At 44.7% G+C, this 23658-nt stretch overlaps 1 protein-coding gene across 7 annotated transcripts in view; it reads right to left on the bottom strand.

Annotated features, from left to right (window-relative positions):
* Positions 1 to 16166: 16166 nt before the first annotated feature.
* The window catches only part of FHIT (fragile histidine triad diadenosine triphosphatase), a 512254-nt gene continuing 504762 nt past the window's right edge, over positions 16167 to 23658 (bottom strand). For all 7 annotated transcript variants that reach the window (XM_064724137.1, XM_064724140.1, XM_064724138.1 and 4 more), the window contains one exon: positions 16167 to 17678. The gene's annotated coding sequence lies outside the window, so the exon portion shown is untranslated. The remainder of the gene's footprint in view (positions 17679 to 23658) is intronic.

Here is a 23658-nt window from a genome sequence, read left to right as displayed (position 1 = left end):
TGTTTTCTTATGTCTATCTACAGTATTGACACAGTTTAATCCCAGCTGGCAACTGAGAACCCACAATCACTGGTTCACTCCCTGCCCTCCCAAGTGCAATGGGGAGGAAACCTGGAAAACAGGCGAAATTCATGTGTTGATATAAGAACAGTTTAATAGTGTAAATAACTTTAATAGCAATATTAACAAGAATAATAACAACATGATGTTGTGGTTGTTGTTATGAAAAGAAAATAGTGGAATAAAAACCAGGATGATTTTATTCCAAGTGATTCAGAGGACAGTCTCTCACCACCCACAGATGGATGCTCAGCCTCAATCAGTGGCTCCCCCCAGTTAATGCCCTGAGCATGTGGAACATCCCCTTGGCCAGGTCAGGACAGTGCAGCCAGGCCCCTCCAGCTCCTCATGCCCTGCTCCCTGCCAGGACATGGGACTGTGGAAATTCCCTGACTCAGAGTGAGCACAGCCTGGCCCCAGTTAAACTTTGGGGTGCTCTTGGTGTTATTCTCCTCCAAAACCCAAACACAGCCCTGCACCAGCTACTGAGAAGATAATTGACTCTATAGCAGCTGAAACCAGGACAAGTATGTTTCAGTGAGTTATTACCTTCATTGTTAGGTAATTTTTTTTATGCTGCTAATTTAAATGAATATTGCTTTATTGAGCATAGATGTACATTGGTATGAGCAGTAGGAAGCTCAGAAAACTACTTTGCAAGAATTCTCCTTCTGCTACTGTGCTAATGAAACTGAAATACTCTTCCTTGCAGTGGTCTGTGCAAGATAGCTGGACTTTTTACATTTTGTAATTAGTTTCTAGATGATTATCTATTAATATTTCATGCTTGATTCTATGCCAATGCCTGCTTTTGGCCAAGGTCTCTTCTGACCATCTTATTTTGCATATTAGTACTAAGCTTCTGAAGAAAACACTGCTTTTGCTGAAATCTGGGAGGCTGCACTTGCTGAGCAGACTGGGGTAGCAATTTGGGAACTTCAATAATTACTCCTTCATTCCCAAAAGTCTGCTTATACAGCACATAAATGTGAACTAACCTTTAGGAATCCTCTGCAGCTCTGACACCTAATATCAGACTCACACTTTGCAACAGGACAGAGAATGTATAATTTATGAGCTAGTGAAGTATCTTTAATTAAAACTATTTTCTAAATTTTGACTGAATTTAATTCTAATCTAACAGAAAGAAGCAATCCAAGTCCAGCTGAGGTTTTCCTTAAATACCACCCTTGTTATCTGGGAGACTTTGAATCAAGTAAGATAGATGGTTTTAATTTCCATGTTCTCAGTGTAACACTTGGGGTCAATGTTTGCATACTTATCATAGGCAGTTTACCACTGACAACCACTGTAATTGTTCAACTTTTCCTTGGTGAAGACCTGATTGACTATTATGCACTGTATTTATTTTGTCTCACACTAAAATATAGATGATTGATTATTCCATTATTCTATTGACCAAGGCTGTAACAAGGTGTGACAAATATGTGCCATTGCAGTCCATAACCAGCTGTGCAAGGTGGTGCAGTCAGGTAGGAGAATTTTAATGCTCACAAATCTCTGGAAAGCCTTAGCAAACTTTCAGGACACTGCATTTAAAAGATGTTACCTGAATGAATGGTCTTCATTTCTGCTAGGTACTTGCTAAGGATGAAAAAAGAAAATAACAGGTCCTGATCTGAAAAGCTTAAAATATGATTGAGAGTCCATGGGAGTCAAGGGAAATTCTTCCAATGAGTTGCTGGGCTTTGGCAGGGTCCTGAGGGTAATCCTTCTGTTTACTTCTCTGAGAGTTGTGTCAGCCCTGAAAAAAATCTCCATTTGTTAACTGCATTAAAATGTGCAGAGAAAGAAATGTCTTCTGTCACTGATGTGGCACATTAATGTGAATTATATGCACATATCAAGGGGAAAGAGAAAAATCCTGTATTTTAAAGCTCTTTATCTGCAACTTGGTATTTGAAATACATAATTTAATTATCTTTGAACTACTTTGTTCCTTCTTAAAATAAATTGTATTTAATTTTCCTTTTAAATATCATGCATTGATGGACACAGCACTGGGGATTGTGGCAACAAAATGGTGTTGAACCAGCCACTGGAAATTAGTACTAATAAACAATGCATTTGCTACCAGTCTGTCATATTAATTAGTCTTCAGAATGTGTCAGTGCTTTTCATTTGTATTTAGCATTGCCTGAGCTTACTGCCAATTAAATACAGTGTTGTTATCAACTCACACGTGATTATATTGGATTAATATGGTTGTTTTCTTTGATCCACTATAATTAAAAATCAGAGTTGTGATTTTAAACAAGTGTAAAAATACAATTAGTTTGTATATGCAGCTGTCTTTTCCTTCTAATATTCTTTAATAACATTCACCTCCAATTAACAGCTGTGGAAACCCTGGGCCTTGTTTAGCACTCAGAGGAGACTGAAGCATTTTGGAAGTGCTGGAAGAAGCCCCATGCCTGTCCCTATCCTCACCCTCTGTCCAGTTGTTTTGGATGATGTTTTGGAGTGAGACCTGTGATCCTTCAGCCCCCAAATCCTCCATGGGAACTCATCAGAGGCAAGCTGAAAGAAAATACTGCCTTAAAATTCCATTGTTTCCCTTGAAGCCTGATGGCTGCTCCATGCCTAAATCCCGGGGATGCTCTGATGGCCGGGAGCACCACAGGGGAATGGGATGTGCATCCTCCCTGTCCTGTGCCCCAGGGGCACATGGAGACATGGGCTGGTGCAAAATGGGCCACTGACTGTTGGGGGGATGAGAACTCCTGTGTGACAGCCCCAAATAACCAGTTACCCAGTCTGGGCTTTGGAGGCTCTGGTGTTTCACTGAGCTCGAATTTGGGACCTGCCACCCAGCAGGGGTAAGGACCAGACCAAATGGCACCACTCAAAGCAGAAGGACACTGTTTCCCATCACCTCCCCCTCCTCTGCTGCTGACAGACAGGCTCAGGCAGCAGAAAGGCTGGAGGAGGCTGCTCTTCTGCTGGAGCAGATAGAAGTAATTAGTCAAATCACTGCGGCGCAGAGAGGGAAGCTGGCCCATCTCCTGTGCACCACAAATGACTCATGGCATAACAACTTCAGTAAAGGGGCATTTTTTCCCTCTTCTGCTTCAAGCAGGGAAACAGAGAGATGAGCTTTTCAAAAGGCCATCAAGGCTTTTGTTTGAGAGCTTTGCCTTCCAGGTCTCCCAGGACCACTGAGAAAGTCATGACCTGGATAAATGTCATCAGCAGTCTCTCTGGGAGGCACGGACACCAAGAGCATTTCTGCCTTCTGAAGGAGCACAGCCATGACCTGGTGAGCAGCTGGCAGATAGCTGGTGGCTTGTTATCCCCCAGCCTGATAGACCATTTACACCACTCCACCCCAGTTTGCAGGATCCTGTGGGAATAGGGCAGCCACCCCCTTGTCCATACAGCCACATGGGGAGGGCACAGCAAGGGCACTGCAAAAGCACTGCTGGCTGGAGAACATTTTCCCAGCAAGCAGAAACAAAGCGAGACTTGCTGTCTTGCTCTTTGCCTCCCTTCCCAGGCAGTGAGGAACAGTCAGGGCCCTGCCTGCTGAAACCTGCTCAGTTCAGCTGAGTCTTGCCCACTGCTGTACTCCACCAGCTGCCACTGTGAAGGACACAGTCCTGCAAGAGGCAGAGTTTTTCTGTCCCACCATCCTCAAAGTTCCCCCATGCCCTTCCTCACCCATCCCCAAAGCAGAGGAGCAGCAAAGAATTAAAGCTGAATGAGCAGAAGGCAGTGAAACACGAGCCACGCCTTGCTGGCCCCTCAGAAAGCGACACAGAGTTATGCTGAGGTAGTGCTCTTTGTGCACATATTGTGTAGTGTTCCAGTGAGATGAAACCTCAGGCTCCTGATTCAGCTGATATTTCTGGCAAATTGTTGACCTATTGCAGTTTATTCAGGATTTTTGTTGTCCTGGTAGAGTGGCTCTAACAGTGACAGATTTGTCATTCTGTTTCTAACAAATATGCAGCTTTTGTGAGGCTGAAACTTGTACCTTGAAGCATCCTGGATAATAATTGCTTCTGTGTTCCACAGTAACACTCTGTGTTTATAGGCAAGGAGAATAATTAATTTAACATTAATTAATAAGATTTAATATAGCCAGTGCTAGCTTGTGTCATAGAATAACTCACAGGGACAATTTTAATTTCACCTGACGTTGATATTGATGGTTTCTCACCTGGGCTGGAACCAGAGGATGGAATTGCTGCACTCTGGGCAGTGAGAAGGGCAGCTCTGCTAACAAGAAGTGGCTGTGGGGAAAGGGTTCAGGAGAGCCAATTGTCACCTGGAAAAAAATTTAAAGGAGAAAGTAGCAAAATGGCCCTTTTTTTGGTTCACCTTGGGAAGGAACAACAGCAGAAGCAGTCTCCTTACCTGGGTGTAATGCTGTGGGTTTGATGGATTAAATGCTGCTCTTTTAGAATTTTCCCTGCTTTACCTTTTGCATGAGCAAAGGTAAATTTCCCTCATCCTTTTGCATGAGCAAAAGGACATTTCTTATGTCACTTCAAAGAGGAGATGTGTCAAATCATAGAGCCCCAGGCTGGAAGTGACCTCAAGGATCACCTGGTCCAACATTTCTTTGCAAAAGCAGTGTCAGAGAGGATGGTCCATCACCCTGCCCTGCTGAATCTCAGAGTGTCCAGTGTCAGGGGATCCACCACTTCCTGGGGAGATTATTCCACTGGCTGATTGCTTCCACTGTGAAATATGTTCTTGTGTCTAGTTGGAATCTTCCCAGAAGTGATTTGTAGCCATTATCCCTCCGTTTTCCCTGGGATTCTGTGAAAAGGGAGTCTCTGTTTTCTTTGTAGCCACCCTCTAAATATTGGAGCATGGCTATAAATGCCTTCCCCAAGGCTTGTTTGCTCCAGGCTGAACAAACCCAGCTCTCTCAGCCTTTCCTCACGTGGCAGCCCTTCCCTATCCTTGGCTCACCTCTGCTGCCTTTCTCTGGGCTCTCTCTGCCTGGCCACATCCTTTTTATGTCACAGGGCCAGAACTGAGCACAGAATTCCAGGTGTGGGCCAGCAAGGGCTGGGTAAAGTGGAGTAATGACTGCTCTGTCTCTGCTGGTGATGCCCTTGGTGGTGGCACCCAGCCCTCTGCAGTGTCCCTTTGCTGTCCCCATGCTCTGCTCACTCACCTGAGCTCATAATGCAGTGACAAACCAATGCTGCCTTGTGCTCTGCCACCTGTTAAACCCAGCAAGAGGCTCTGATCAAACCCTTCTCTGAGAGCTGCTAAAGGCTTTTATTAGCAGTGAGATGCAGCCTGCAGGGACCTGTCACAGTGATGTTTCCCTGACAGGGTCACAGATCAAACAAACTTCCTCAGTGATCTACGTCCAAGTTGTATTTTATATCCTTTCAATATCTTTTGGCCTCACATTTCGTATCCCATTAAGGTTTCTCCAAACTACTCATGTTTAAGATGAAACTCAGGCTGGAGCTTGTAGCAGCCCAGAGGTGTGCCCTGGCAGTTTTACACTTTTCTGGGATGTTTTCCCTGAAGTCAGGCAGTGCATCCTTGGTTGCCATGGGCTGGATCTCCAGTGCAGCTCATCCTGCATGAGTGAGGATGCTGCAGACAGCTTGGGAATTGCTGATGAAACCAACTGCTCTGCCAGCAAACTATCCTGGGTCCCCCACTGGCTGTGTAATTAAAATGGGGACTGGATGGGTGTGAAGTTAATGCTGTGTACAGAATGTATCTGTCCCAAGGTAAGCCTTCACATCTGCTCTCTGTAACAGTGGAAGTGCAGGGTATGAGTGAGTGAGAAATAGTTTGAGTGGAGAGCAGTGCTGTCCACCAGCAGCTCAACCAGACCTCTTGCAGAAAGTAGAGAGTCTAACCAGCCAGAGTGAGAGCTGGCATAAAAACAGGCTGGAGGTTCTCCTGGTTAAGAACATTAATGGGTTAGTTTTTAAATTTTTCCACTTAATTTTGTCATTGAGGACAAAGAGAAACTTCAGCCTGTAAATGCCACCAGTTTTCCATTTCACACTGACATTCCCAGGGACAGCAGAACTGCCCATAAATTGTCTGCCACCAAATGAAAACTGGAAAAAAAATCTTCCAGGTTTCTGCACACCCCTGTCACTCGTAAATAAATTGTTACTTAACCCTTGCCTGCCCACCTCCCTCTGCTGCTGGAGCTGGAGACAAACTTCCCTCAGCCACTGCTGCTCTTCTGGGTGTGGGAGAGCTGATGCAGGTCAGGGAGAGCTGCTAATGACAGCAAAAACAGGGGGAAACACCTGTCCTGGCATTTTAGGACTGGAAGTGTCTGCAAGTGCATTTGTGGAGTCAGAAAGGCCCACCCAAAAATTTGCAGCTGTAGACAAAATCTGAGCTACCCACCCAGGCTTTTCTTCCCACCTCACCTACTATTATTTTCTTTTTTGCTAAATGTCAGTTTGCTTGTCAGCCTCTGGCTGGGATTTTCATGTTGTTCCCTCACTTCTTTCAGCAGGATCCCTTTGCCAGAGAAGGAGAGAAATGTCACAGCATGACAGCTCCTCTGTCCCAGCTGCACGTGGCACCAGCCAGCACACAGCACCTGGACAGACAGACAGACAGACAGCACAGCTCCTGATGGGGGCAGCAGCAAAGAGAGGGGTAAGGGCACCTGTCACACCCAAAGGCAGCAGCCCATGGATTTAAAAGTAAGATGTGCACATTTGGTGGCTGCACTTGGGTGGTTTCTCCTGGCACAAAGTGGGGTGATACCAGATCCATCCTGGCCTCTTTTTCTGCCCCTCCATCACACCCCAGCACTGACTCCTCAATACTCGGAGATGCATGATAATATTAGGTAATTTAATGGTTTATAGTATATGTATATCTAATAATATTTATTGCTTATAATAATTTAATGTAGGATACTTATATAAATAAGTAAAGCATATAAATATATATATCCACATATAGCCCTCTAAAAGACCTTTATATACTTATGTTTATATGAGATCTTTAATACACATGTAAATAATATAACATAATATCATAATAATATAATAATATAATATAATAATATAATAAGATAATAAGATAATAAGATAATAAGATAATAAGATAATATGTGTGTGTATAAATATATTTAGAAAAGTGTTGTAAATGCATATGCATGTTTGTATCTCTAAAGACTTTTTAAAAGGTCTTTTTATATATATATACAACCACTATATATATATATATATATATATATATATGCACATATTTTAAACATTAAAAAGCATTGGAGTTTAGATATGTAAATATCTTAGTATATAAATACCTGAACTCATTCTATATCTATATATTATCTATATCTGGTGAATACAAGCATTTTGCAGAGGCTGTGGCTCTGGTGCTTGGCTCAGCTGTGCTCAGCAGTGCCCATCTCACCTGCCCAGAGGGTCTGGGGGAAGTCCCCATCTCTGTGAGCTGCTGCTGCTGCCCCCCTGTTCAGGAACTGACACTGAGTGCCCCAAACACCCTTGGCTGAGCTTGTGCCTGAGCATTTGTATTTGTTTCTCTGTCCCCTGATGCCACTCTACAAACAATGAGATTTCAATTCCCCCTCTGCCACCCCTGTGAGCATTTCCTGGCATCTGGTTGTGTTTAGCCTGACAAACAGGGAGTGTGCTGCAGTCTGTCCTGAGGGAGATGCACAGGTGTGCACACACCCAGGCTTGCTGTCTTGCCACTGTTAATTTTCCCTCTTGTTTTCCTGACAGTCAGTGTCTCAGCCTAGTCCAAAAGTGGCTCTGGAGGGTGGCTGGGGACAGGGCAGAGCCAGGTCCCTGCTGCAGGGCCAGCAGAGGTGGCTGGGCCTTTGGAGAGGACGCCCAGGGTGGAAAGGGATGCTTTGCTTCTCAGCTGCTGGACTTGACTAGAAATCTTCTGTTTAGTGTCTGTAGCACAGATACTGATGGGTTTTTTATCATCTGCAGCCTGGTTTGCATCAGGAGAGGCTTGGGATTCAGTGTTCCCTTCCCTTCTGGTTGGGGGACTCAGTGGGGCTTGCAGATGCTGCTGGATAAATTCAGGATGGGGCAGTAGCTGGAAACTCAGCTGGGCACACACACCTGGGCAGCTCAAGGCAGTGACACATTCCTGCCTACATGCAGCCAGCCAAAGCTGTTGTGTTGATTTTCTGCTCCCTGGAAAAACTTTTCTTTTGGCCATTTTTTTGTTTATCTCTGGCTCAAAATTCATGAAGTGCTTGACCACCCAAGGAGCTTTGCAACTCCACCATCTGCATTGTCACTCAGCAGGCAGGTCCCACCTGCTCCAGATCAGTTTAAAAGGAAAAAAAAATCTAGGAAGGAACTGGAAGCAGAATTGGATGAAAAATATGTTATTAAAAAGAAGAAGAATTAGCAGAATCTAAGTGGCACAATGAAAGAAACTTTGGCAATAAGGCAAGCTGAGTGAATAGGTCAGGAAGGGAAGGATGAAGGGACACTTGCTGAGATTTAGACCTTGGAAAGACTTTTCAAATGCACAACTTCTACAAACCCAGGGCATGAGGAGGACCAGGAGACTGGAGGGAGAGCAGCTGGCTCAAAGCACAGGGCAGGAGTATATGAACAGGTTATGTGGCCTCCTCCTCAAAGTGGGAAAAATACCTGGCTTTTGGACAAGGAGGAGGATTTGCAGCAAAACTGGAGGTTAAGAAAGATGTGCAGAAACTAAATCCCAAACACATAAGCCCATGCTGAGCTGTATTTTATAGATTCTGGTCAACCAGCAGGAACTTACAACAGGACATTTTTGGGGTATTTCATGTAAATAAAGTGTTTGCTGGGTTTATTGGGCACCTAAGGAGCAGGCTTGGGTTCCCAACAGCAAAGAGTAGGCAGTCTTTCTCCTGCCGTTTTCAAGGTGGGTGCTTGACCATTTTATAAGCTCAGGGGTGGATTTTGTACAAGCAGTGAGTCCCATGTTGTGCAAGTATTTAAGAAAAGCTTGCTGGGTCTAGTACTGAGAGCTTGGTCACATTTTTCTGAGAGAAAGACCATTTACAGAGACATGAAGGCAAATGTGATAAAATGCAACATGATTTATCAAGCAAGATTAACCTGAAATCCCTAACTGATCTTGTAGATAAAGGAAATCCAACAGTTCCCCTCCTCCAGGATTTCAGTGAATCCCCTGCTTTTGTGTTCTGAATATCTAACACTGCAAGTCATGTTGGAGAAGATGGGGATTAATTAAATAACTCAGAAATAGGTGAGGAATTGGCTAATAGGGCCCAGTAATGGTAAGAGAGCTTTTTCAAGGACTGGGCTGCAGCTTACTTTGATCATTCTGTATTAAAGGCCTCAGCAGAGGAGCAGGGCTGTTTGCTGAGGGAATCTGGTGGGGATGATGGCAAACACACAAGGAGCTTTGGGATATTTTAGTGAAAGGACCTGGAGGAGCATGAACACAGGAGCTCAAAACTGGTACAGCATGGTAAGAGGCACTCCACTGTCCCCACAGCCCCATGGCAAGAGGGAGCACACTGAGTTTATCCCATGTGGTGCACCAAGGTTCTGGATTTCCTTGTGTCCTGCTCCATCCCTCTGCCTGGAGGCTTCTGCAGCTGATGTTGGATGCTGTCAAATGCAAAAAGCTGTGACATAATCCAGCAGTGCTGGTGGTGCCATGCCTGGTTCAGCACCCCCTTGTTCACAGCTACCAGGGAAACCTGTCACAACCACGCTCTGGCTTTCTAGCTGTACTTCTCCCTGCTGTCACCCATCTCTCTGCATGCCTGATTTCTGACTAATGTAAATACACACCCCCTTCTTTAGCATAATTGAATACTAATTCCTTAATGTGTGTTATTTTCCTCTGTATCTCCATTTCCCTGCTATCCGTCTTAAGAGTGCCAACAATTGCTATCACTGTTTGACTGCTGTGTGTATATAATTAGAACAGTTGGCTCAGGTAATTTCTTTTTTTCTTCTTTCAGTTCCTTCCTCTGATTTCCTCTAGTCTGCCTTTTGGGGTTTTTCTTCATTTCAGGCTTTTTGGAGGAAGTTTTCAAAGCAGGCTGTGTGGCTTTACCTCTTCCACCCATTGCATTGGTGTCGCCAGCTGCTGAACCCTCTGAAACCTCCGAGTTTGTTAAACTCTCCTGAGCAGCCAACTCCTCTCATTCTCCATTTCTTAACCCCAAGGCTCTAAGTGGAGCTTCGTAAATGTTGTTTCTGCAAGTGAATTGCCTGATTGAAGAAATTGCCTGGCTGGTTTTATTCTCCCACCATTGCCAAGCATCTGCTGGTGTCCAGCTCACCCCGTGTGCCCAGGGAAGGGCCATGCCAGGACCTGAAACTGCCCATCACCTCCAAGCCATCCTTGCTTCAACAGCAGGCAAAGGAAAACACCCAGTGCCTGAGGGATTCATGTGGAGACACAAAGCAAACCCATTCTGGATAAATTCCCACTCTCTCCCCATGTCAGAATTTGTCTTGAAAGATTTTCTTTCACAGGGAAGTACCTGTTTAATTACAGCTATTGCAAAGACAGTTAATAGCTGATGAACACAGCAGTATATTTTAATTGAATATATTGAGCACTCTGAACAAAAAGCACAGCTCTTGACCTTTCTCATGAGTGAAATGTTAGAACAAGCTTCTCTACATTCTGAGCCCATGGAGAGCAAGGAGGGGACCACCCACTGCTGTTAATGGAGCCACCCATGTAAATCCCTTTATGACAGCTCAACAATGGGCTGCTGAATGTGCAATTAGTTTCATTTCATACAGTTATTGTTCATGTTGGAGGGTAGAAAAGTGGGAGGGATGCTCTGGTTAAAGCAGAAAGCTCCAGGTTGCTGTCTCTGGCCACTCCAGCCTCAGCCATCCCACAATAACATTTTGTTAATATCTGGAAGACTTTGGGTGGTTTAATGCTGGTGGCTGCAGTTTGTCATTGCAATGGGACAGATCTGTGAACCAACGACCCTCTCCTGCCCTCCGGGATCAGGCCAAGACAAATCCAGATTTATTAAGGATGCCAGGATGCCAGGAGCTGCTGCCCCAGTGCCCACCTGGGTGCAGGAGCTGCAGAGATGTGGGACCCACACCCCTCCCTGTCTGCTCACCCCAGCCAGCTTCTTTATTGATTTCTAAGCCTGTGATTAAAGTTTGCTCGTGCTGTACCTTCCTGAATTGGCACTTGGGTCCTTACTCCAGCAAAATCTCCCATTGATCCGTGCTGGAGCTCAGGCTGAGGAGCCCTCAGGGAGCAGCTGTATATTTGCAGTGTGGTGCTCTTCAGACACATGACAATTTCAGCACAATTTAGGAACATTAAAACAACATTACCAGTGTGTCTTTAGCTGGCCATAAATAGAAACCTTGACTTGTCTGCAGTGGTTTGATATTCCAAGCTAGACAAGAACATTTAGTCCTGGCTTGCAAGCCATTTTATCACCAAAAAGAAATTTTGTAGGTTAGGAAAGTCAAGAGCTTGTTCTTGCAAAACTTCAGCCTGTATCTGTGAGCTGCAGTGAAGCTGCATCTAAAATTCAAGTGCAGCAAAAAAAGGAAAAGCTCTTTTTAAGGCTCATTAGTGATGGCAAAAAGATACAAAAAGACCAACGCCATTTTACACTTGTAAAAATACCTCTAGCAGATTCATATTTTTTAATCTTCAGTACAAAAGCTCTGTAACTAAGGCATAAGTTCCCAATGACTAGCTAACCTTTTTTTCTATAGCCTCTGGCATTAAAACTCTCAGTGAAAAGACACTTTACAGCTACTTCGGGCAGTTCATTTTCTGTCAATCAACTCTTAGGCTGGAAGTATAAAGGCAGCAATATGACAAGATTTCTATTTTAATATCTTTACTCTTGATAAGATAATCCTAGAGGAACGGTGGTGATCAAATATTTACAGGCAGTGCTCACTGACACAGTCTATTGTAAAATTAAATACATAAAATTATGTGGGGATAATGTTAATGTTGTGATAGAAGGACAAAAGGCAGCGTGCTCAAAATGAAGGTTGACTCTTCTTAATATATCCTCTGAGGCAGGACCAGTTCTGCTGGCATGGAGAACAGAAGAGCTGCTTTCATTTCACATTTTGTGACCTTTCTGTGCTTTTCAGTAGCTTGTTTGCTATTTAAACACATTTGCTTACTTAATGATCTTGATTTTTAGGCATGTATTTGTGTGTGTGTGCTGGGTGTCTCTCTGAGATGCACTGCATGGCTGATGGGGCCTGGCAGAGAGCAGGATCTGGCACTGAGCACCCCCTGGGAGCCCGGGTTTGGCCCCAGCCCAGGCTGGGGCTGTGCAGAGCAGAGGGCACAGCCTGGGGGCACGGGGGGTTTTGGTCTTTTTCCACTCACTACATCAGTGAGGGAGAGCAGTTCCCTCTGGGGACCTCTTCCTATTGCCCTGCAGACTGGCACGTGTCCCAGGACAGGTGCAAGTGCCCAAATTCCTGCTTTTATTCCTGCTTTTATTGACCTTGAGACTGAGCAAATGCACTCAGGGAGAAATCTTTGCAAATGCATTTTTTTTGTCTTCCCCTTCTCTCTCTGCATTCCTGGTGGGACATGAGGTGACCTGAAGGCCCCGTCCCTGACCTGGCTGTCCCCAAGGAGCACTGGCAGCACCACAACACACCAAGGCTCCTCTGCCACTGCTCCTTAATGGTGCCACTGCTCCCCAGTGATGCTCAGCCAGAGCACAGGGAAAATGAAGTGCTGATTTAGGCTGAAAAGCCAGTGCTAGCTAATATGGGAAATTACTCCAGTAATCATCACTCTTTTCCTGTCACTATGGTGACAAAAGACATGACAAAAGCCTGAGCAGAAAGGTATGGTGACACAAGTGGAGAGGGACAGAGCAAATGCTTGGCAGCTGCAGGTGGGTCAGGACAGAGCCAGGAGGGCAGAACAGGAAGCCTGTGCTGGAGCCATTGCTGCTGATGGATGCAGTTGTGTCTCACACAGGGTCTGCAATGTGACACAAGTACTAAACCCATGTTGCACCAAGTATCAGCCAATGCAGCTACCACAGACAAAAAATATAATAAAATATAATAAAAATATTAAAAAAATATAATAACCTGAGTCATACAAGGCTTTCCTGCCACAGCTTTAATCCCAATGCACTAACCATTGATTTTTGCACCACCTTCCTCTGCAGGACCTGTTTGCCACCTGCCCTAGGGGGTTCTGCAGCCCCCTCCCCACAGTGCAGCAGCTGAGCATCCTTAGGGGACACAGAGGGACTCTGCTCTCCCCAGCCAAAGCCATGTTCACCTGGGATTGGGAACAGGTGTCTGCAATGAGTGGGGAGCACAGGGGCCATGGCTGGAGACAGCCCAGCACTGTGAGGAGCAGCTGAAGGGACTCTGGCTGCTCAGCCCCCTGTCTCTGCAGCACTGAGGCCCTTCCAGCATCCCCCATCTCACCATGCACAGAGACAAGGTCACCAGCTCCCAGATGCCCAAACAGCAGGCTGCTGTGCTGCTCAGGAGAGAAATCTATCTCGAGAATGTCTTCTGAAGAAACTCCAAAGAAGAAACTGGGCAGTTGCAGCAAAATGTGCAGGTCCAAGGACAACTTGCTCAGGAGTCTCTGGTGGAGAAGGTGCCAGTGTGTTGGTGCCAGTCCAAGCCTGGGGGCCAGGAGGAATCACCAGCAGATCAAACAGCATCCAATGATGTCTTTGCTACTTAGGCAAAATTTTTATTTTCTTGAAGTCAAAGGAGGAAAAGAGGTGAGGAGCAATGGGGGAGCAGAAGAGGGTTCTGGAGAGAGAAGTGGGAAAAATCTTCATCCTGAAACACACCCTCTGCCCCACCTCATCTTTTTTCTTTCTTTTTTTTTTTTTTTTCAGGAGGAAGCAGTGTATTTTCCAGCCAGCTCTACTCATGAGTGATTGTGCAGAGCTGTGCTAATGGGCTCTGCCAAGCTGTGGTCACCCTACAGAGCTATTGGCAGGAGAGGTGGCAAGTTGGAAAGGACTACAAGGGAACTCTGCATGATATTTTTTGATGAGCTGATTATTCAGAAATTTCACAAGAGCTGAAATATATCACTCTGCTCTGAAACTCACAGCCCTGCCAACACACAGGACAGCTTACATGAGCAGCAGCATTTTCTCCTTCACAGAGCTGCTGGCCTGCACGTCAGGATGCAGGAATTGGACAAGGCTTTTCAGCAGCCATCGACCACAGTGACAGTGAGAGCTGGAGAGTGGATGGGAGGACACAGAAAGCTGGCATAGGAATTATTTTGGAACTTTCATGGCTGTCACTGTGTGGGTATTTGGGCTTGAGAGTTTTTCATTAGCTCTGTGGGTACTGGGCATTTAGATTTTTATTGCTTTATGGCTGGGTATGAGGTCACCCTGGATTCCACGTGGATTCAGGTATTTTTATTTCAGCAGTGCTCAGTCCCTGGCCACATTTCAGGGTACTGTCACATGCCAGGAGCTGACCTTGATCCCCCCACTGCAGCCAGGACCTGCTGTCTTGGCATCAGCCTGAGCCTGCAGCCCAGTCAGGCTCCCACAGAGCCAGCAGAACATTTCCCTCCTCTCCAACATCACCTAAAAACAAAACACTGGCTTATTCAAGCACAGCATCAAAAGAGAGCCTGATACCTGGGGAGTGGGTGAGTGTGTGCTGGGGGAGGTTGGAAGCAGCAGAGGTTTCTGAATTAACCCACAAAGTCCTCAAGAAGCTGACACAGCCCATCCCCAGCCCATTCATCTCTCAGCTCACACCCATTTTGAGCTGCCTGGGGTGGCATCAGCTGTCCCATGGAGAACCTGGATCTGGTACATCTGCATCTGGAGCAAGAACAATGCTGAACTGCAGAAAGACAAATAACAAACATCCCCATGCTGCACTCACAGCCTTTGCTGAAGGCACCCGAGCTGCCTGGCATGGCAGTGGATGCATGGGTTGATGTGTCCCCATCAGATCAAGCTCCCAATAACCCATCTGCCCTCCTGTGTGTGTCCTCAGTCACCTCTTCTGCAAGTTCCAGGGCCCTCAGGGGACGTGTGGAGCTCCCAGGCTGCTCCTACAAGTCAGTGAGGAGAGCTGTGGCTGAAGCATATCTGGTTTACTCATGGAAAAAGAGGCACACAGCCCTTGCAGCCCTTCAGAGGAACTGCTGCTTCAGGAAAAACTCTTAGGAATTGAAAAAAATTGGGAAATTTCCTTCTGTGTAAGGACAGGGAATGAGGGTCTGAGCTTATGAAGTCACCCCAGTGGGACCACTCCTCTTGTGCCACGTCCATCTGAGTCCCTGTACTGGTGATTTTTTTGTGTGTTTCCTGCTTTGGGTGAGGGAGCTCAGCACTGCAGCATTCCCCAGCCCAGGCATGACCCCCATGAGGGTGAGAGATGAAGGCTGAAAAGGACAAAGATGGTTACAAAGTTCATCAGTGTCTTCAGCGCAGCATCTCCTCACATTTCCAGCAATGGCACCTCTGCATACAGCTCCTTGCCCGTGGAAAATTAACTCTGTAAGAATATATAAATGATCCAGACAGCATCTTCAAGGTCCATATCTTAAAAAAACCACGAGGGTTTACTCCACATACTGCTGCAGGATGTCATGTACTTCATGATCTGCCTTTTCTAATCTCTCCTTATCTCTCCCTCCAATCCTTTCTCATGTCCCTCATCTATTGCAAATTCCCTTTTTAAGCTGGAGCGAAGCGCATAAATATTTTCATGCTGCATAAAGAGGTTGTTTTGTGCATAATGTCACAGGAGGCCTTTTTTAAAACCAGGACCTTTAGTGCTGTGATAACGGGCTCCTCATTTACACAAATGAAATCTTCCATGGAGCTCAGCACTCATCTGCTCTGCAGCCCCCATGCAGGACGGCTGGCACAGAGCCTGCTCATCACAGGCTACAGAATTAATACAGAATATTCCATAATAAATAGGAAACCATTGAGCAGCAGGTTTGAAAATGTAAGTGATGCTGAGGTTTTTCTTTAGTGTTCCCCAGCAGCACAACCATTGTCTTCCTTCTGTGTGAAATCACAGCAACTTGAAATGCTGAAGTGCAAAAGGACAACCATTTATGTTGGCCCATTTGCCAGCATCTTTGACCATTCTGTCTGCTCACCTTACCTTCTCTGTTGCTTCTTGCTCCCTGACCTTCATTTCCTGTTTATTCAGCCCTTGCTCAGGGTCTAAAAAGTGCAGACTCCATCAAAATGGACTTTTCATTTTTTCTGCACAGAAAAAGAAATAGTGTTACAATCTGTACAGTTTTTAAAAGGGCTAATGGAAGATACTGGTGCCACACTGGGTCATGGTAAGTCTTTGAATCAAAGTGGTTTTCAGGGGCAATATTTAAATAGCATGACAGTAAAAACTGGAATCAAACATCAGTGATTTTGCTGTAGTATTTCTATTTAAATTTGACAAGCATAAAGACTTCAAGCCAATGGACTGCATGGCTCTGCAGTAGAGAGCAGAGAGAGACTTGGTGAAAATGATGAGAATTCATCCATTGTGCATTGTCATAGTGCTCAGGTCAGGCTGTAACCCTCCAGGACAGACCATCGTGGAGCAGCTGAATTTGTTCTGAACATGATCACACTGTGCTGCCAGGCAGGCAAAGCTCCACCAGGCTCTGGTTGGGACCTGCTCGACCTCCTCAAGCCCTCAGGCAGGCTCTGCACCCTTGGCCTCCCTCAGCATGACTCTTATTGAAAGACTTGGGGGCATTTTGTTTTCATCATTTGTGGGACACAGAAAGCTTTGGCTGTTTGCTTCCCTGCTGTTCCAGAGGAGGATTATGGGTTCTCTTTTCATGCACATCTTACAGACTCATTTCTTCTCTCTTCCATCTGTTGTTTGACTTCTTTTCCTGCAATCAACAACTAACCCACAGAGGGTTTCTTCCTGTGCAGGGTTCTGAGCACAGCATTTCTTGCCCAGGGATTGCTCCATGTGTTGGTTGTGACTGGGAGCAGCCGTTCCTGCCAGCCTAATCCTAATGTGATTACTATCCCATGAGCAACTTCCCATATTAATTGTTTTACAGAAGCGTTTTGTATCCCTTAAAACTCCAGAGGCCTTTTCATAATTCATTAAAAGAACAGAGAAAAAAAGATCTCAGGAAGCTTAATATTTCTTGGTATAGAACTCACCTGCTTTCCAAGTTTATCTTGGCTAGTCTGTAACAAAGTCTGGGTTTGTATGAATTGCCACACTGCTAAAAGATCTAATTTTTCTATGATAGAATAGCCTACATACAGTAACTGAATCAAAGAGCACAACACAGAGTAAACACTTTATAATGTACCTAAACACAGTAGCTACCTGATTTTCCTGGCACTTTATTTCTATTTAGGCCAAGGGACAATTTAAAAAGATTCATTCCCAAGTACACAATTCAGAAAAATATGAGTTACAATTCAGAGCAATATTTTGAACCAGTGCTGTTTAGTTGTCTTAGCTGGAATTCAACCTTGATGATATCCAAAGGTCCAATAAAATTTTTCATGGAAGAATCCCATATTTGTAGAACATAATAAAATTGTCAAGCTGCAGCTCCAGGGCCACTGAGAACTGGAGAATGAGGTTGTTCTTTCTGGGGACTTTCTGGTGTCGTGGGATGTGTTCCAAGCACTTTGTTACCTGAGAAGTATCAAACATAACAGATCATTACATATAATAGCAGCTTTGATCTTTGTTAGTAAGACAAAATGTGAGGCTGTTTATTACTAACGACTTAGGTGCTCATTAGTGTGTTCTGACAGGAGTCACTGACAGCAATAGGCAAAGGGAAATGTTCAGTGTTAAACCCCCACACAGCTCATTGCAGCTCCTATTACAGCCCCTGCAACAGAGGAAGGAGAAAAGCCTTGCACAGAACTATTTTAAAATTATTTACCAGAGCAAGAAAGAGATTTGTCCTATTTCTTATCTGCTTTTTCAATAAACTGCACTTGCAAATAATAGTAATGCCTGCTTTTCACATCAGGCTTTCATTCCCAACTCACAAAGCACCCTTGGACAGAGGTCAGGATCATTTTACAAAAAACAAACATGAAGTGAGGCCACCTCTCTGATGTCCCTGAGTGAGACAGCACAGTCCCCAGCTCTGCTGACCGCTCCTCATAGGAACAAAGGATTAGAAAGGGCATCTTGTGTCATCAAATCCAGCTTCTTACTCTTCAAATCTATTTTGCTGTAATAGCCTCATGCCAGACTCTTTGGGGCTCATGATCTCTTATATAAATTCCCACAAACAATCTTTCAAGACTATCATCTCTTGTTTATCCTCCTCCATCCTGACCATGTGGTGGGACTCTGCCTAATGCCAAGGAATTACACATCAGTGATTTGGGACCATCACCCAGAAAATGCCCCCACACTGGAGAATGGATGGGGCATTTCTTGCCATGTCTGCTCCAATTTTATGCATCTCTTGGTGGTGCATCCTAGTAAAAGCCCTGTAATAGGTGCCATGACAGATGTGAAGGTGTTCTTGAAGCAGAGAAACAGAAATGCTGAGAGCCTGAAGCCGTGGAAGCTGTGTGTGAAATCCCTGCACAAACCCACGGCACAGGTGCTACTGCAGTGGTAGCTGGGGGCTTGCAGCAGCCCCAGGTGCTGACACAAGTGGGGCATTTGAGTTTATCCCTGACATTCCTCTGCTTTTGTGTAGAGACTGACATCCTGGCACACAACAGAGCCTCAAGTACACTCAGTCCAACATATTTCCAACATCCATCACCCCCTTCCCTTCTCAAATAACTACTTACTGCAGGAGTTATTAATGCCTTTCCACCTACACAGCCTGGATACCGACACTCACACAAAGGCAGTGCTGAGGCTCTGAGGTCATGTTGAGCTGCTGGTTCCAATGTCTCTCTGGGCAGTTCTATTATGCAGCAGCTACAGCAACAGGATACCACCATACAAACCTTTGCTAATAATTGAGCATGAAATAGGCTTTTGGCTTGGTATCTTCAGTTTTGTACCTTCACTTCAGAGCATGTTTAGAGCTGGCTTCAATACTGGGGAAATTATCTCAGCTTATTAAACACAGAGCTGTTACCCAAGTGTTGGATGAGGGCACGGCCCCGAACTCGCTCCCGGGGCTGCGCGCAGGGCTCGGCTCTCGCCGCTGTTGTGGCTGCAATTCCCCAGCCACCCACTCCTCTGTTTGATTGTCTCTCTCTCTGAAACATATGTTTCCCATTCCCACGGCATTTCGAGCAACAGTTTCCATTGTGAGCCCCTGGTGAGTGACAGTTCGATGGCAGCCTGTGAATCGCTTGGCACGGATTTTGTGAATCTGCTTCGAGGAGGGTCTGGCTGCTCGCGAGGAGCATCCTCTGGCAGCTTTGGGGGCAAGAGATTAGCACCATTTCAGCACAGGTTTGGGTGTAAAAATACCCAGTCTCAGTTGATATCATCCTATTTGAAGCTCAGCATTGTCCTGCACCTCAGCACTTTCACCCCAGTCCTCAGACAAATGTCCACCACCCATGCTCAGCTTCCCCATTTTCCTCTCACGCAATGTGACACACCAAGCCAACGATGAATCAAGAACTGATCCCACTGACAATTTTGATTTTGACAGGCTGCCAGGTGGGCATTCAGGATGTGGATGTGCAGGTTAAGAGAACATTTGGCTGTCAGCTTCCTTCACCAACAGTAACACATTTGCTGCTTTGCATTTCTGCTCTACAATCGTGTCTGTGTCCCTGGCCCTGATGTTTCTACTGTAGCCATAATTACAGGATCCAAGCAGTGCTCTATGGAATTCATGTACTGGACAGCTGAATTAAATGGCCATCTATAGGGAAATGAAATAACTTTGTATAATAATGTAGAAAGTCCAGAGAATGAGGTGTATAACTTTCAGGACAGTACTACTTCCAGCCTCAAAACAGAGCCCTGGCCTGGGTGTGAGGGGGGCATCATTGCCTCCCACAAGAGGATGACATTTCATTTATAACTCTAGCTAGCTCTCCTGTAGCTCTGTTTTCATAAGAAATAATCACATGCTTCAACCAGAAAAATAATCAACCTCAACACCGAGGCTGCTGTGCATTAGCACAGCACATTTATTTGGGGAAGCCTTTTGCCCTGAGCTTTCCAGTCTGGGTGTCACTGCTGAGCAGTCACTGCACCACTTCTGGCTGTTTACACCTTGAAGAGGTAATGTAATTCCTGTATAAACCTTCTCCCTGCTGCAGAGTTGGAGAGTCTGGATATTTTACACTTAAAAAATACCAGCAAGGGCAGATTATGTTTGTTGGATTTGTGTTGATAATTAATTTTCCTTGCATCCCATTGAAATGACAAAAACATTACTTTATATGTACTTACTGCAGAAAAAAGAGAATTTTGGGTGGAAAAGCACGGACCCCATGATCTGATCCATCTTCTCTTTGCTATTTCCAACTACTTAAAGTATAATGTCACACTGAAATGCACACTTGGAGTGCTGCATTCTCTTCTGACAGATTTTTATGATATTTTTCAAGGTGACCTTCATAAAATGTGTTTCTTTTGAAACTTATACTTCATTCTCAGGTCATAATAGTTTCACACAGGCAAGCAAACTGCCAGCTCCTGCTTTCTAATTAATGCTTCTTGGAGGCTTCTGAGTGGGGGATATAATTAATAGCACTTAAGTCTGGAGTGCAGGGAAATCTATAGCAGATTACTGGGATGTGTATTTACCTCAGGATTGCACACAAACAGCTCCTAGACCATGTCCTCTGGGAATTGCCCAGCCCTGGCACCACTGGCTCTGACTCCAGTGTAAGCACTCAAAACGTTGCTCAGCTTTAACAAGTGAGGCTCTGAAAACACCGAGGGTTTGTGCTTGCTGCAGCCTCGTCCCTGCTCCCATTTCCCATGGCTCAGCCTGCTGTGCTCCTCAGAGCTCCCTGCTTTGCCAACAGGCAGCACCAAGTGCAGAAAATACCCCTGACCGTGCCTGTGGTGCCCACCCAGGGCACAGCCTGCTCTGCAAGCGCAGGCACAGCATCTCCTGGGGCTGACTGTCCTCACTGCATCCCACATTCACCCTGTGGATCACAGACACAGCCATTTCTTTGTGGGTTTGTGCAGTTTAAAGTACCAGAAATGATAGGAGGGTTTTCTTACAGTAAAACAAGCAAAGATGGATGTTGCAAGGCATTTTGTCTACTTGCCTAAATTTGAGGGAAGTGATGGCATTGCTCTGGTGTTCACTCTCATGCATGCAGCAGGGATTGTCACACTCCAGAGGTGCTGGAGCAGAATCAGATGCAAGTCAAATTGCCAGTTTAAATTCCCCCCTGGCCAGCTGCTGCTATCAGGGGTAATTTCCCTGCTGAAGGCAATAGAACAGCATTTTTTCACACATGCAGAATCTTGGTGCAGAACAGGCAGCTGTGAGGAAGGATGAGTGCTCTCAAAGAATGAGTGGGGGGGAAAGGAATAAAATTTATACTTTTTAGAAAAGCTGGAAAGACTATATTCTCCAGACACATTGCCAGACTGGGGAACAAGGGGGAGAATTGACATCAGAAATCCTGCAAGACTGTGCAGGACACATTATTTGAAGGGATTTCTACAAGAATTTCTACAAGAATTTTCAGGACACAAAATATTCAGGTGGTTAAGCAATTAAAAGCTATTGAATATTTGTAACTCCAAGCACTTGGCAACAGAATATCACTGTCAACTTCTTTATCCAAAGGGACATTTTGACATTGTACTTAAGACTGACTACTTTTCTAATGGCACAAAAGTATTACTTCAGTTATGCACAAAATAGGAAAACTACTGAAACTTGTGCAGCCTGGATCTTTCTTCAGAAATAACAACACAGAGTGAAGCTGCCTTTGAAGAGAAACATTTTTCACATACTATCTGAAGGTTAAAGTCTTTTAATCTTTAGCCTTTTTGCTGGCATGTGCAATTTAAAATGCTCAAAACAGACTATCAAAACACCCAGCTATACATAGCTAGAAAATTCAAAAGGCACATCTGAAAATAGGCTTGGAAATTAGGGTGCTGCATCAAATCCTGCTCTTTGAGTAGGGACCTTTTCCCTGTGCATCCACCTCAAAAAGCAACCAAGTTATCAAACACAGCTGACCAGAGAACAGAATGAGGAACAGCTCCCAAAGAGGCTCTGAAGAGGTAAAATCTTGGTGCTACTAATAAGAGAAATTCTATATTAAATTTCTTTCCTTTTCTTTCTCTCTTCCAGAGCCACATGAAGTTCTCCTGAGCTCCAGCTCTGCAGACACAGTTCTGTGAGCAGAAAGAACAAGTCCTTCTAATGAGTTGGGACACAGTGGCATGGGGACACCCAGGGGAAGAGCAGAAACACATGCAAAGCACAAATTCAGTCTCTGATATTGCACACACAGATAAAATATTTAAAGATAAGCCTTTTCTCAAGGGTGGAAACTTAGCAAGGCTAAATGTGTTCATTTCCTTAAGCAAGTGGGTGGATATTTTGGGTCATCTGGGGACTGATGTAGAAGCACTTAACTGTAGTTAGTCAGCCAAGAGGGAACAGCACCAGCAAATGAAGTAGGGAGAGAACTAAGAGCTGCTTGCCTTACTCAAGTATTTATTAGGATAAAGTTACTTGCAAGTCCTTCTTGATTAGATAGTCTCTAAATACATGTAAAAGGTGCTACTGGACCTTATCCAGTCATACAGGAGTTGTGGCAGGTGGAGAAGGACTTGTCGTAAATGTGAGGGTAGCTGGAAAAGCCCTAAAACGCAGCTCAGCCTGCCCAGGCTAAGCTGGCTAAACTGGGCTTCTTTAAACAAAACAATGAAGTACAAAAATAATGCATAAGGCCTTAAAAATTGCTATTTATTGGCTGCAGAACACCCACATTAGCTCCTTCTGACTTTCCCTATGCTGCATGAAAAAGCCTCAAGTCAAGTGTCATCCAGGTAAACCCACAAATGGCAAAATAAATCCTTTGTAGGTGAAATGCAAAAATAGCTTCAAAGAAGGATGCATATAACCTTGTTAATTTGCCAAAAGTTTTCAATCTTCATTGCTTTAGAAGCAAGGTTAAGAGAGAAGACAAAGGCTGAGAAATGCAGAATGCATAGATATACCTTTATCTCAGGTTCAGAGCCTTAAGCTTCAGAAGCCAAATAATGTTGGGGGGAAGAGATTGACAGTGAGGCCTGATGTTGGGAATCAAGGGTTGGAAGGACTAGGCACTCTCATGATAATGATGCCAGGAAAATTTAATTTACCAGTTTGTTCTAGGAAAGGTAATGACCTTAATATCACGGGAAACGTATCAAGAGGTCATCCATGCAAACACACACTGACTCATTTTCATAATAAATGGAAATAGATGTCCAGCCACACCAATTTGCTCGCAGGAAAGGATTTATATCATCTATCCAGCTTGTGTTTAGTATCAGAAGAGATAAAGAACATTTTATTGATATGTGGGGATTTAATTTCAACCCCTTTGAGAATCTCAAGGAAAAAAATGCATTTCCAATTTATTTCTGACCAAAAAAAAAAAAAAAAATCCCCCCAAAACCTACCAAATCAATAAAGGGAAACAACATCACACTGGAATAGGGATGTGCCATTTTCCCCTAAGTACTATTCATTGGT

This window comes from Zonotrichia leucophrys, chromosome 12 (genome assembly GCF_028769735.1).
Source record: "Zonotrichia leucophrys gambelii isolate GWCS_2022_RI chromosome 12, RI_Zleu_2.0, whole genome shotgun sequence".
Taxonomy (NCBI): domain Eukaryota; kingdom Metazoa; phylum Chordata; class Aves; order Passeriformes; family Passerellidae; genus Zonotrichia; species Zonotrichia leucophrys.
The sequence above is the reverse complement of the archived record's forward strand: the minus strand, read 5'-3'. Positions and strand labels throughout refer to the sequence as shown.